Below are 13,689 nucleotides of genomic sequence, written 5' to 3'. Positions count from 1 at the left end.
TATTTATCCATTTTAGAGAGAGAGAGTGAGTGGGAGAAGAGGCAGAAGGAGAGGGAGAGAATTCTCAAGCAGACTCCCTGCTGAGCACAGAGTCTGATGCAGGGCTTGATCCCAGGACCCTGAGATAATGACCTGAGCCGAAATCAAGACTCAGACACTCAACCGACTGACTGAGCCACCCAGATGCCCCTAGATTCTTTTTTTAACTGGATTCTTGGTATATGCAAAAATGATGGGAGATAGTATGTATAAAAGGCTGGGTCAGGATTAGTCTTATAGTGAATGCAAATCTGGAACTGGATTATTTTTTAAAGATTTTATTTATTTGAGAGAGAGGGAGAGAGCACGAGTGGGGGGGAGAGGGGCAGAGGGAGAGAGATAGGTAGACTCCCCGCTAAGCAGGGAGCCTGACATGAGGCTCTATCCCAGGACCCTGGGATCATGACCTGAGCCAAAGGCAGATGCTCAACCAACTGAGCCACCCAGGTGCCTCTGGAACTGGATTTTATTTATTTATTTATTTTTAATTTTTTTTAAAGATTTTATTTATTTGACAGAGAGAGACACAGCAAGAGGGAACACAAACAGGGGGAGTGGGAGAGGGAGAAGCAGGCTTCCTGCTGAGCAGGGAGCCTGATGCGGGGCTTGATCCCAGGACTCTGGGATCATGACCTGAGCCGAAGGCAGATGCTTAACGACTGAGCCACCCAGGCACCCCTGGAACTGGATTTTTAAAAATCATAAATTTGGGATCATAAAATAATAGGGCATTTTAGTTTCTAGGAAGAGCATAATCAAAAGCAGAGAGGCGAGAGTGAATATGGCATGTTTGGAAGGCATTGGTTGGGTGGTGGTAACTTTGTAGTCAAGAATCCCAAGCAAAGAAGGTATATAAATGGCTAATAAGTGCAGGAAAAGATACCCAACATCATTAATCATTAAGGAAATGCCAATTAAAATCATAATGAAATGAGATACCACTGCACATCCACTAGGATGATTATAATCAAAAAGACTGGTAATGCTAAGGGTTGATGAGGATGTGGAGAAACTGGATCTTCGTACATTGCTGATGGGGATATAAAACGATACAGCTACTTTGGAAGATAGTTTGAAATTTCCTAAAATGTTAACATAAACTTTATGAGTCAGAAATGTTACTCATAAGAACCACCCAAGAGGAATGACAGTATTTATGTCTACTCAGAAATTTGCACATGAATGTTCATAACAGCATTGTTCATAATGGCCCCAAAGTGGAAACAACCCAAATGTACCTCAGCTGGTAAATGGATAAACAAAACATGGTATATCCATACAACAGATACTGTTCAGCGGTAAGAAGCAACAAATTACTGACATGCTACCTACATGGATGAACTTCAAAAACATGCCAAGTGAAAAAAGCCAGACAACAAAGGATTCTATTTATATGCAATATAGAATTCCATTTATATGAGTTTCATAAAAGGCAACTCTATAGAGAAAGAAAGTTGATTAGTCATTGTCTGGGGCTAGGAGAGGGAGCAAGAATTGACAAGGTAACTTTTTGGGGTGAGAGAAATATTCTAAAAGCAGATCCTAGCAGTGGTTGCAGAACTCTATATATTTAGTAAAAATCAGTGAATTGTACACTTCCAGTAGGTTAATCTTATGATATGTAAATTATACCCCAATAAAACTACAGGTGGGGGTGGGGGTGTAGGACACAGGTTTAAATCAAATCCTGGCTCTACTAGTTTCTAGCTATGAGGCTTAGACAAGTCTCATAAACTGCATAAACCTTTATTTTCCCGTCTCTAAAATAGGAATGATGAAAATAGTACTTACCATAGCCACCCAATGAAGACTAAGTAAGTTCGTGAAGTAAAGCATGTAGTACATAGTAATTACTCAGTGAATGTTAGTTCTTGTTATTTTTAGTGTTATCGGAAGATGGGTGAGGTTATCTGCCTGATAGGATGAGCACATGGTCCACATTGGGGGCATGAGGGCTGGAGTGCAGTAAGTGAGGTGGGGCTAATTGATAGACACTGTGGTATTTGTATTTATTTTATTTATTTATTTTTAAGATTTTATTTATGTGACAGAGAGAGAGAGCACAAGCAGGGGGAACGGCAGAGGGAGAGGGAAAAGCAGGTTTCCCGCTGAGCAGGGAGCCCAACATGGGGCTCCATCCCAGGACCCTGAGATCATGACCTGAGCCGAAGGCAGACGCTTAACCAACTGAGCCACCCAGGTGCCCCTGTATTTATTTTCAAAAGGTACATGGAGGGGCGCCTGGGTGGCTCAGATGGTTAAGGGTCTGCCTTCGGCTCAGGTCATGATCCCAGGGTCTGGGGATCGAGCCCCACATCGGGCTCCTGGCTCGGCGGGGAGTCTGCTTCTCCCTTTCCCTCTGCCTCTCCCACTGCTCCTGCTCTCTCTCTCTCTGTATCTCTGTGTCTCAGATGAATAAATAAAATCTTAAAAAAAAAAAAGGTACATGGAGATTTAGAGGGAAGAATAGATCTCCAACCCCTAGAAGGAAAGGAATTAACTGTGGGACTTTTGAGGAGATAAAACAAGGAGCTAGGTGGCAATAAAAACACAGAAGGAAACTGCAGATAGGCAAATCTTGAGTAAAAAAGATAGGAAATGAGCACTAGCTGGATGACAATAGCTGCATTGAAAACCCTTTTCTAAATTGAATTTGTATATAGGTAAAAAAACTTAATTTTAGGGGCACCTGGCTGGCTCAGTCAGTAGAGCATGTGACTCTTGATCTCGGGGGTGTAAATTCGAGCCCCATGTTGGATGCAGAGATTATTTAAAAATAAAATCTTAAAAAAAACTTAATTTTATTTACTCATGTATTCGCTCATTCATTTAATCAACAAAATGTACAAACCAGAGATAATAAGAGCACCTACCATATAGAGTTGTCATGAATTAAATGGATTAATTCTTTTTTTTAAAGACTTTATTTATATATTTGAGAGAGAGAGAATGAGAGATAGAGAGCACGAGAGGGAAGAGGGTCAGAGGGAGAAGCAGACTCCCTGCTGAGCAGGGAGCCCGATGTGGGACTCGATCCAGGGACTCCAGGATCATGACCTGAGCCGAAGGCAGTCGCTTAACCAACTGAGCCACCCAGGCGCCCAATGGATTAATTCTTGTAAAGCACAGTTCATAATGTTGCTTTGTATATGATATTAGGGAATTAGATCTGAGTTTCTAAGAGTTGTTTTCAACCCGTTTATATTAAAGCTCACTAGTTAATTGGCAGCCCAGAACTGTTGTTGTCCACATTCTTGTTAGAAATATAATCTAGAGTTCACTGCCATTCCATACTTTTCCAAAGCTTAACTGAGAAAAATAACTTTTGTGGAGAATATGCAATAAGTTATCCATTTCTTTTATTAATTAATTAATTTATTTATTTATTTTCATCCATTTCCTTTTATTTTATTTTTTAAAGATTTTATTTATTTGAGAGACAGGGAGTGAGCAAGAGAGAAAGCAAGAGGTGGGGGGGAGGAGCAGAGGAAGAGGGAGAAGCAGACTCCCCACCAACCAGGGAGCCCCCATACAGGACTCAATCCCAGGACCCTGGGATCATGACCTGAGCCAAAGGCAGACGCTTAACCAACTGAGCCACCCAGGCATCCCCTATTGGTTCCTTTTTAAAGGTCTGTGGTTCTTAACCATTTTGAGATCTTTTTGAGGTCTTGGATCTCTTTGAGATTTAATGAAAGCAGCCGTTCTTAATCCAAAAAGCCTTTAAAAATAATGAGCTTTTGTTTATGTGGATTATATCTATCAATAATTACAGTTTAGTAATTAAAATAAATAATATTTTATTTTAAAATAATACACTTATTACAAATTAACATAAGTAGCATATTTTAATGAAATGTAACTATATTTTCCAAAACAACAGAGAATGTAATAAAAAGAATGTCAATGTTTTACATTTTTAGTTTCTTTTTTATTTTATTTATTTATTTATTTATTTTTTAAGATTTTATTTATTTATTTGAGAGAGAGAGAATGAGAGATAGAGAGCACGAGAGGGAAGAGGGTCAGAGGGAGAAGCAGACTCCCCACTGAGCAGGGAGCCCGATGCAGGACTCGATCCTGGGACTCCAGGATCATGACCTGAGCCAAAGGCAGTCACTTAACCAACTGAGCCACCCAGGCGCCCCAAAGTTTCTTTTTTAAAGTAACCTCTACACCCAATGTGGGGCTCGAACTCACAACCCTGAAATCAAGTCTCACACTCTATGGACTAAGCCAGCCAGATGCCCCTACAAAGTTCTTTAATGTCCACTTTAGCTAGATTCTCATACATGCATCCACATTCAGGCTGTTGCAATATGTTGTTTTAGCTGAAGTATATGAAGAAAATCTGGCCTCATATAGATATGCAGTTGGAAAAGGGGGCATTATTTTAGTAGACTTCTCAGAAAATTGTGGTTATTATTTGATACCACATGAAAACTCAACAAATGGTAATTTCTTCTTTTTTTTTAACAAGTGGTAATTTCTTAAAGGTTAGTTGCAGTGTAGAATCTGAGACCATATCAATGAGCTTTTTGTTCTGTTTCACGAAAATCCATTGGTCTTTCTTGCTCTTTGAAAGGATCTTTTACCCATTCATTGGTCATTTGAAAATATTGGTTCACTGAGTTATGCGGATCTTCCAAATGCTGACACATTTCATTATACAATATTTTAAAAATCACATTTATCATCATCAGAAAAGTCTTTTAAGTTTGGGGAAGCTGTCAAGCTCATGGTGGTAGAAATAAGTGTTCTAAAATTCTAATTTTTGTTTGAAAATTCAAATTTTATCATTGGCAACAAATCCTGCCAGTTATTTTTCTGCAAGCACAGGCTCACTTTGTTCATTTTTGAGAAAATTTCAGCCAAATATACCAGTGTGAGTAGCCATAATTTGTTAGTCATTGTTTCAAGTAAAAATGGTAGTCAGTGAGAAAAGCAGCTACCTCAGGTCAGAACTCAATGAATCACATAAATATTTTTCTCAAGATAACCCTCTGCTGTTCTTCCACATGGGGCACCGGTATCATAATTAAAGCACGGGGCACCTGGGTGGCTCAGTCGGTTGAGCGTCTGCTTGGGTCGTGATCTCGGGGTCCTGGGATCTAGTCCCACATCAGGCTCTCTGCTTGGTGGGGAGCCTGCTTCTCCCTCCCCCTCTGTGTTCTCTCTCTCAAATAAATAAAATCTTTTAAAAAAAAAGAAATAAAGCACGTTTACTGAGGGGTCAAGATTTAATAAAATTACTAATTTTTACTGCTTCATCAAGGACATTCTTAAGTAAAACAGCATCCTTTAAAAAAAAATTGCAGGGCGCCTGGGTGGCTCAGTCGGGTAAGCATCTGCCTTCAGCTCAGGTCATGATCCCAGAGTCCTGGGATCGAGTCCTGCATTGGGCTCCCTGCTCCTTGGGAGCCTGCTTCTCCCTCTGCCTCTCTCTCTCTCTCTCTCTCTCTCTCTGTCTCTCATGAATAAATAAAAATGAAATCTTAAAAAAAAAATTGCGAATAAGGGACGCCTGGGTGGCTCCGTCGGTTTAAGCGTCTGCCTTCGGTTCAGGTCATGATCCTAGGGTCCTGGGATCAAGTCCCACATCGCTCCCTGCTCAGCGGGGAGTCTGCTTCTCCCTCTGCCTGCTGCTCTGTGTGCTTGTACTCTCTCTTTCTATACCTTTAAAATAAAAATAAAAAAAATTTTCAAGTAGGGTGCCTGGGTGGCTCAGTTGGTTAAGCGACTGCCTTCAACTCAGGTCATGATCCTGGAGTCCCAGGATCGAGTCCCATATCGGGCTCCCTGCTCAGCAGAGAGTCTGCTTCTCCCTCTGACCTTCTTCCCTCTCATGCTCTCTCTCTCTCTCAATAAATAAATAAATAAAAATCTTTATAAAAAAATTTCAAGCAGATGGCAGTAAAGGATACAGTGTGTACTAGCATGGTTTGGTGCCACCACTTGATTTGTGTTAATGCATTTGCAGTTTTACCCACCAATGCTGTTAGTGCAAATGTCAACACAATGGAAAAAGGCAGATAACATCTTCCCATTATTATGCATATAAGCCATTCTCCCCCACCCCAAGGATTCCCAGATCACACTTTGAATCGTACTGCCCCAGAGCCTTTCCACCCAAAATAGGTTCTGAAGATTGACAGTGGTGGCGTTACCTAGAAGTTTGTCAGAGTTGCAGACTCTCAGGCTAGCCCCAGACATACTGAATCAGTGTCTGCATTTTAACAAAATCCTTAGGTTTCTGGTATTCATATTAACTTTGCACATTAGAATCACCTCGTGAACTTTTTTAAAACAACGCCAGATCCAGGCTCCCCAGTACTGACTAAATCAGGGTGTCTTGAGTCCCTGGCATTGGTATTTTTTTTTCTTTAAAGCTCCTCAGGTGATTCTAATATGCAGTTAACCTTAAGAACTACTGCTCTAGACTTTTCTTCCAGGAAGATGCATCTACTCATGGACACATTTTTTTTTCCTTTTTAAGAAAGACTTTTTTTTTTTTTTAGAGCGGTTTGAGGTTCACAGCAAAATTGAGAGGAAGATATGGAGATTTCCTGTATACTCCCTGCCCCCACACATGCATAGCTTCTCCCATTATCAATATCCCCTACCAGAGTGGTACATTTGTTGCAGTTGATGGATAATCCTTCAAAGTGACACGGTATTTTTGCATACAATTTTAGAGAAGTTAGAATAACCTGAATGTTGCTTATGAACCCCAGATTAAGAACTTTTACACTAGGTCCTTTAGATAAAAGAAGCATAGATCTAATACAACCAGGAGAGAGCTACTTATCTTCTGGGCCGCATAATAATAATAATAGTAATTTGCTTTTACTGAATTGTGTATGCTGTTGAAGGTGACATTGCTCACAAGATTTGCAATCAGAGAAAGCACAGGAGAAATTTATGTCAAGTCTTATCTTCAGGAAGAATAGTGATTTTCCTAAAAACAAAGCTGTTTTTGCCTGTGAACACTGCAAATACTGTTGCCACTGATTACATTCTCATCTTTTTGTTAGTTGTCAGGGAGCTTAAAGTAAATATTGTTCTTTGACCTTATTAGCAAGTATATAGAATTTCATGGTATGCATTTTTTGTGACCCCTCATTCTTGGCTTTATTTTAGTTGCCTCCCCTTATATTCCCTTTGCTTCACCTTTCTTATATATATTATATTTTGTCTTGCTATTTGTTTTCACAACTTTCTAAGCCACCTTAAGTTCTTCTTCTTTGCAAGACGACAAACTATAGATGAATGAATGAATGAGTTCAGTTAAAATAAGGTGATTCCGGAAAGCCCCATCCTGGAATCTCTACTAAAGACAGAACTAGTCATTTTTCTTAGATGGGCTATTAGATCAGATACTCTAAATGTATTTAATGGTCATGAAAGAAATATTTATTAAGCATTTACTATCAGGCTGTAGGCTGGGCAGGTCATCAAGAAATGGAGGAGCCCACTTTTCTTTTTTTACCCCAGAAAACAAGTTTTTCTGCTTTGTAAGCACCCCACTTTTCTTTTTTTAATAGAAAAGCTAAATATAGGGCGCCTGGGTGGCTCAGTTCATTAAGCGACTGCCTTCGGCTCAGGTCATGATCCCAGGGTCCTGGGATCGAGTCCCACATCGGGCTCCCTGCTCAGCAGGGAGTCTGCTTCTCCCTCTGACCCTCTTCCCTCTTGTCCTCTCTATCTCTCATTCTCTCTCTCTCAAATAAATAAATAAAATCTTTAAAAAAAAAAAGAAAAGCTAAATATAAAGAAAGGGAGTAGACAAGTCCTCCAAGGGAGAAGAGAAAAAAGTTACTGATAATTTTATTTTATGTATATTTTTTAAAGATTTTATTTATTTATTTGACATAGCGAGAGAGAGCACAAGCAGGAAGAGCAGCAGAGGGTGAAGTAGGCTCCCTGCTGAGCAAGGAGCCCGATGCGGGACTCGATCCCAGGACTCTGGGATCATGACCTGAGCTGAAGGCAGACGCTTAATCGACTGAGCCACCCAGGCATCCCGTTACTGATAATTTTAAAATCTTTATATTCCTTGACCCAGTAATTCTGCTTCTGAAAATTATCCTAAGAAAACAATTTAACAGAAGAATAAGAAAATATATATGTGAAGATGGCTTATCTTTACAATAGTGAAAAATAGGTTTTTAAGCAAGGGTGTTAGATGGGCAATAGTAACAGATACTTCTTAGGAAGGTGTGATAATAAATAACATAACACATGCGAATTACTTGGTGTACTGCAAGGCAAAAGTAAATGCTTAATAAAAGGTGCCCGGCATGGGGCGCCTGGGGGCTCAGTCGGTTAAGCAACCAGCTCTTGATTTAGGCTCAGGTCATGATCTCAATGTTGTGGCATAGAGCCCCACAGTGGGCTCCGCCGACAGTGCAGAGTCGGCTTGAGATTCTCTCCTGCCCTCTTCCTCTGCCCCTCGCCCCCAATAAATAAATAAATAAAATCTTTTTTTTTTAAGATTTTATTTATTTATTTGACAGAGAGAGCACAAGCAGCGGGAGTGGGAGAGGGAGAAGCAGGCTTCCTGCGGAGCAGGGAGCCCGGCGCGGGGCTCGATCCCAGGACCCTGGGATCATGACCTGAGCCGAAAGCAGACGCCTAACAACTGAGCCACCCAGGCACCCCTGTTCTTTTTTTTTAAAGTAAGCTCTACGCCCAGTGTGGGGCTCAAACTCACAACCTTGAGATCAAGAGTTGCATGCTCCATGGACTGAGCCAGCCAGGAGGCCCAAGGCAAGACTGTTTTTGAATAGATTTTTGAATAGTTTTTTAAAATCTATATTTATGACATGGAAAATTTTTTGATGGTTTTCCAATAAAGTATGGAGTGATGGCATCTTAAAAAAGTATTAAGAATTCTGAGTTAACGTTTAAAATTGTATCTTTCTAGGGGCACCTGGCTGACTCAGCCAGTTAAGCATTGGCTTTTGGCTGGGGTCATGATCCCAGCGTCCTGGGGTTGAACCCTTCATCGGGCTCCCTGCTCAGTGGGGAGTCTGCTTCTCCCCCCTCCCTCGGCACCCCCCCTCGCTTGTGTTCTCTCTCTCTCTCAAATAAATAAATAAAATCTCTTAAAAAAATTGTATCTTTCGGGGGCGCCTGGGTGGCTCAGTTGTTTAGCATCTGCCTTCGGCTCAGGTCATGATCCCAGGGTCCTGGGATCGAGCCCCACATCAGGCTCCTTGCTCCATGGGAAGCCTGCTTCTCCCTCTCTCACTCCCCCTGCCTGTGTTCCCTCTCTCGCTGTGTCTTTCTCTGTCAAATAAATAAATAAAATCTTTAAAAAAAAATTGTATCTTTCGGGGCACCTGGGTGGCCAGTTGGTTAAGTGACTGCCTTCGGCTCAGGTCCATGATCCCAGAGTCCTGGGATCGAGTCCCACATTGGGCTCCCATCTCAGCCGGGAGCCTGCTACTCCCTCTGACCTTCTCCCCTCTCATGTTGTTTCTCTCTCTCTCTCTCAAATAAATAAATAAATGAAATCTTTTTTAAAAACTGTATCTTTCTGTACCAAGTTGCCAAATAGGCTTTTAGATTAAAAAAAACATGGTTACTGTAGTTTCATATGCTAGAATTTGTCTGTATCAAATAGGACTCTATGTTGTAAACGGTAGAAAATCCAAATTTTTTGTTTTTTCCAAACAAAAATACAAAACAAAACAAAAGCTTATTGGCTCACATACCACTCAAAACAGTTTCTTGCTTCGATGGAGTTTGATCCAGAACTCAAACAGTGTCTACTTCCTTAGTAATGACTCCCTTCTCAGGTAGGCTCTCCTTTTTGGGGGCCAACCTGGCTGCTAACAGATTCTGGAGTTATATACACCCATCTGGTAGAAAAGATTTCCGTGATAGAACAAGGGTCCCAAAACTTAGTCTTATTATCCCTGAATATCCTGTCTTGGGACATATGCCCATTCCTGAACCAATTCAGGCATTAGGGGAGTTAAAGGGATATGAGATGTGCTAATTGGCTTGAGTTGTTATCCAAGAGTTGCATATGCACAGAAAGAGGGAAGTGAAAGGGGAAATATTGGAGCAGCCATTATTTTAAAATATGCTTTCCATAGGAGAAATGCCATAGTCATCAACCACAATATTTATGGAGCTTCTAATTTTAGAAACAGCTTGAAGGTCATTAGACTGATTTTTATTGCCTCTGTTTGCTTGCTACAGGAAATTTATTAAGGAGAAAAAGACAATAATTGTCTTGATATTTCTTGGTAAAGTTTAAGTTTATTTTTCTTTATAAAATACTTTGTTCTCATCATTTTCTCCAATATTTCTGTTTTTCATAGTTTGGAATTTTCATTTCTGCAAGAGAAATTTCATCTGGTCGAATACTGGGAGAGCTGTTAGTAGATTTCAGCGCAGCAACTTGAGCTTGGTTGGATTATAGAATAAAGATGGCTTCATCAGCTCTGGCATAGAGAGACTCAGGATACTTGAGCATATAAAGAATTTTAGCATTGGGGGCACCTGGGTGGCTCATTCAGTTGGGCATCTGCCTTCAGCTTGGGTCGTGATCCCAGAGTCCTGGGATCGAGTCCCCCACATTGTGCTCCCTGCTTGGCTGGAAGTCTGTTTCTCCCTCTGCCCTTACCCACCTCCCCCCGCTAGTGCTTGCTGACTCGCTGTCTCTTGTAAAAATAAATAAAATCTTTAAAAAAAAAAAAAGAATTTCAGCGTTATCCATCCCCAACAGTAGGCCAGAGATTTCTCCAGCCAGAGTTGGGTGAATGGATTGGACCAGAAGAACCAGCTTTTCACCCAAGATCTTCTGGGTAATAGCTGATGCCAACACAGATACATTCAACATGTCATGACCTTGCATACAAACAGGGTTAGGCTTCTGGATGGATGCTGGTCTTTCTACTTTAAATTTTAGAGGGCTATGAACACCTGCAACTTTTTTGAATCATTGAGTCAGACATGGTCTTGAGGCAGAAGTTAGAAGGTGAATAGCCAAGGTCTGGGTTGTTGTATTGGTGATCTGATAGGCTGACTTGACAGCTGGAAATCGCAGTGGTCTGAAGGTGCTCAATGATGGTTTAGGTGCTGCTGCTGAGGGGATAACACTACATATATTGAGACAGATGAGGTGTGGTCCTGACCACAGGCTTGCAAAGTTGTGCACTTCCATGTTGAGGCTGAAGAAGAATTGGCATGAAATTACTTGATGATGTTGCTCCTGCCTATGAGAGTGGATTACAGCATTACCTCCAGTTCTCATAGTCTCCATTGTCTCCATTTAGTGCTTGGTGAGGAGAGCCCCGTGTTCCTCCTGGCTTTGTGCAATAGTCAATGATCACAATGATCACAGTTCTTCCATTCATTGTCATGATGGCCTTGCTAGCTTCCTGAGGAGATGTAAAGCAAGTGAAGCCAAAGCCTTTGCTGCAACCAGCCTCCTTTATGACCCTGATTGTGCCCAAGTGGGAGAATTCTCTTCTCAGACATTTATCATCAATATCATCTTCAACATTTTTCACATAAAGGTTAGCACTCTTGCACCTGGTGAGTTTACTCTGTTTTATTTGATCAAATTTGTGCTTTAATGCAGACTCTCTTTCCTTTGTTCTGTGCCCCACCAACGTAAACTGGGTATCCATGAAGGACTTTTCAGTTTGTTCCTTCGATGGCTTTCTGAGCATTTTCAAAATTCTCAAAACTTACAAACCCCAAATCTCTGGATTTTCCACTTTCATCAGTCATTTGGTGTCAAATTATATGATAATTATATATTGAAAACCCTGAAGGCTTCACACACACAAAACCTGTCAGAACTAAAAAATGAATCTGGTAAAGTTGTAGGATACAAAATCAATGTATGAAAATCAGTTACATTTCTTTTTTTTTAAACCTTTACTTTTTTTTAAAGATTTTATTTATTTATTTGAGAGAGAGAGAGAGCATGAGCAGAGGGCGGAGGCAGAGGGAGAAGCAGACTCACTGACGAGCAGGGAGCCTGATGCAGGACTCAATCCCAGGACCCTGAGAACATGACCTGAGCTGAAGGCAGACACTTAACCCACTGAGCCACCCAGGCACCCCCACATTTCTATACACTAATAACAAACTATCAGAAAAGAAACTAAGAAAACAATCGCACTTACAAATGTATCAAAAAGAGGGGTGCCTGGGTGGTGCAGTTGATTGAGCATCTGACTCTTGGTTTTGGCTCAGATCTGATCTCAGTGTTCTGGGATCAAGCCCCACGTCAGGCTCTGCACTGAGTGGGGAGTCTGCTTGAGATTCTCTCTCCCCCTCCTTCTTCCCATCTCCCCTGAGTGCTCTCGCTCACTGAAATAAATGAATAAATATTTAAAAAAAACAAAAACAAATGTGTCAAAAAGAATTAAATACCTAGGAATAAGTTTAATCAAGAAAGTAAAAGACCTCATGATCCTGGAGTGCCGGGATTGAGCCCCGCATCAGGCTCCCAGCTCGGCAGGGAGTCTGCTTCTCCCTCTGACCCTCCCCCCTCTCATGTGCTCTCTCTCTCTCTCATTCTTGCTCTCTCAAATAAATAAATAAAATATTAAAAAAAAAGAAAGTGAAAGACCTGTCCACTGAAAACTCTGAAACACCGATGAATGAAATGAAGAAGACACAAATAAATGGAAAGATATTCCCTGCTCACAGATAGGAAGAATTAATATAGCTAAAATGTCCATATTACCCAAAGCAATCTGCAGATTCAATGCAATTACTATCAAAATTCCAATGTCATTTTTCACAGAAATAGAACAAACAATCCTAAAATTTGTATGGAACTACAAAAGATCATGAATAGCCAAAGCAATCTTGAGGAAGAAAAATAAAGTTGAAGGCATCACAGTTCCTGATGTCAAACTATATTACAAAACTATAGTAATCAAAATAGTAAGATGTTGGCATAAAAAACACATAGATCAATGGATCAGAATAGCAAGCCTAGAAATAAACCCACACCTATACAGTCAATCAATTTATGACAGAGGAGCCAAGAATATTAGGTGGGGAAAGGACGGTTTCTTCAATAAATGGTGTTGGGAAAACTGGACAGCCACACACAAAAGAATGAAACTGGACCACTATCTTATACCATACACAAAAATCAACTCAAAATGGATTAAGCCTTGAAAGTAAGACCTGAAACTATAAAATCCCCAGAAGAAAATGTACATGGTAAGTGACATTGGTCTTGGTGATGATTTTCTGGATTTGACACCCAAGAGCAAAGGCAAGAACAGCAAAAATAAACAAATGGAACTGCATTAAACCAAAAAGCTTCTGCATAGCAAAGAAAACCATCAACAAAACAAAAAGGCAATCTGTGAAATGGAAGAAAATATTTGCAAACCATATATCTGATAAAGGGTGCATACCCAAAATATATCAAAACTCATAAAACTGAATAGCCACAGAACAAAACAAAAAACCGATTACAAAATGAGCAGAGGATTGGAATAAACATTTTTTCCAAAGAAATACAGATGACCAACAGGTACGTGAAAAGGTGTCAACATCTCTAATACCTGGGAACTGCAAATCAAAACCACAATGAGATATCGCCCCACACCTGTTTAGAAAGGCTAAAATAAAAAAGACAGGAAATAACAAGTGTTGGCA

Source organism: Eumetopias jubatus, unplaced genomic scaffold (genome assembly GCF_037043125.1).
Source record: "Eumetopias jubatus isolate StellerSeaLion01/CBP00866 unplaced genomic scaffold, mEumJub1_p1.0 scaffold_10, whole genome shotgun sequence".
Classification (NCBI taxonomy): domain Eukaryota; kingdom Metazoa; phylum Chordata; class Mammalia; order Carnivora; family Otariidae; genus Eumetopias; species Eumetopias jubatus.
The sequence above is the reverse complement of the archived record's forward strand: the minus strand, read 5'-3'. Positions refer to the sequence as shown.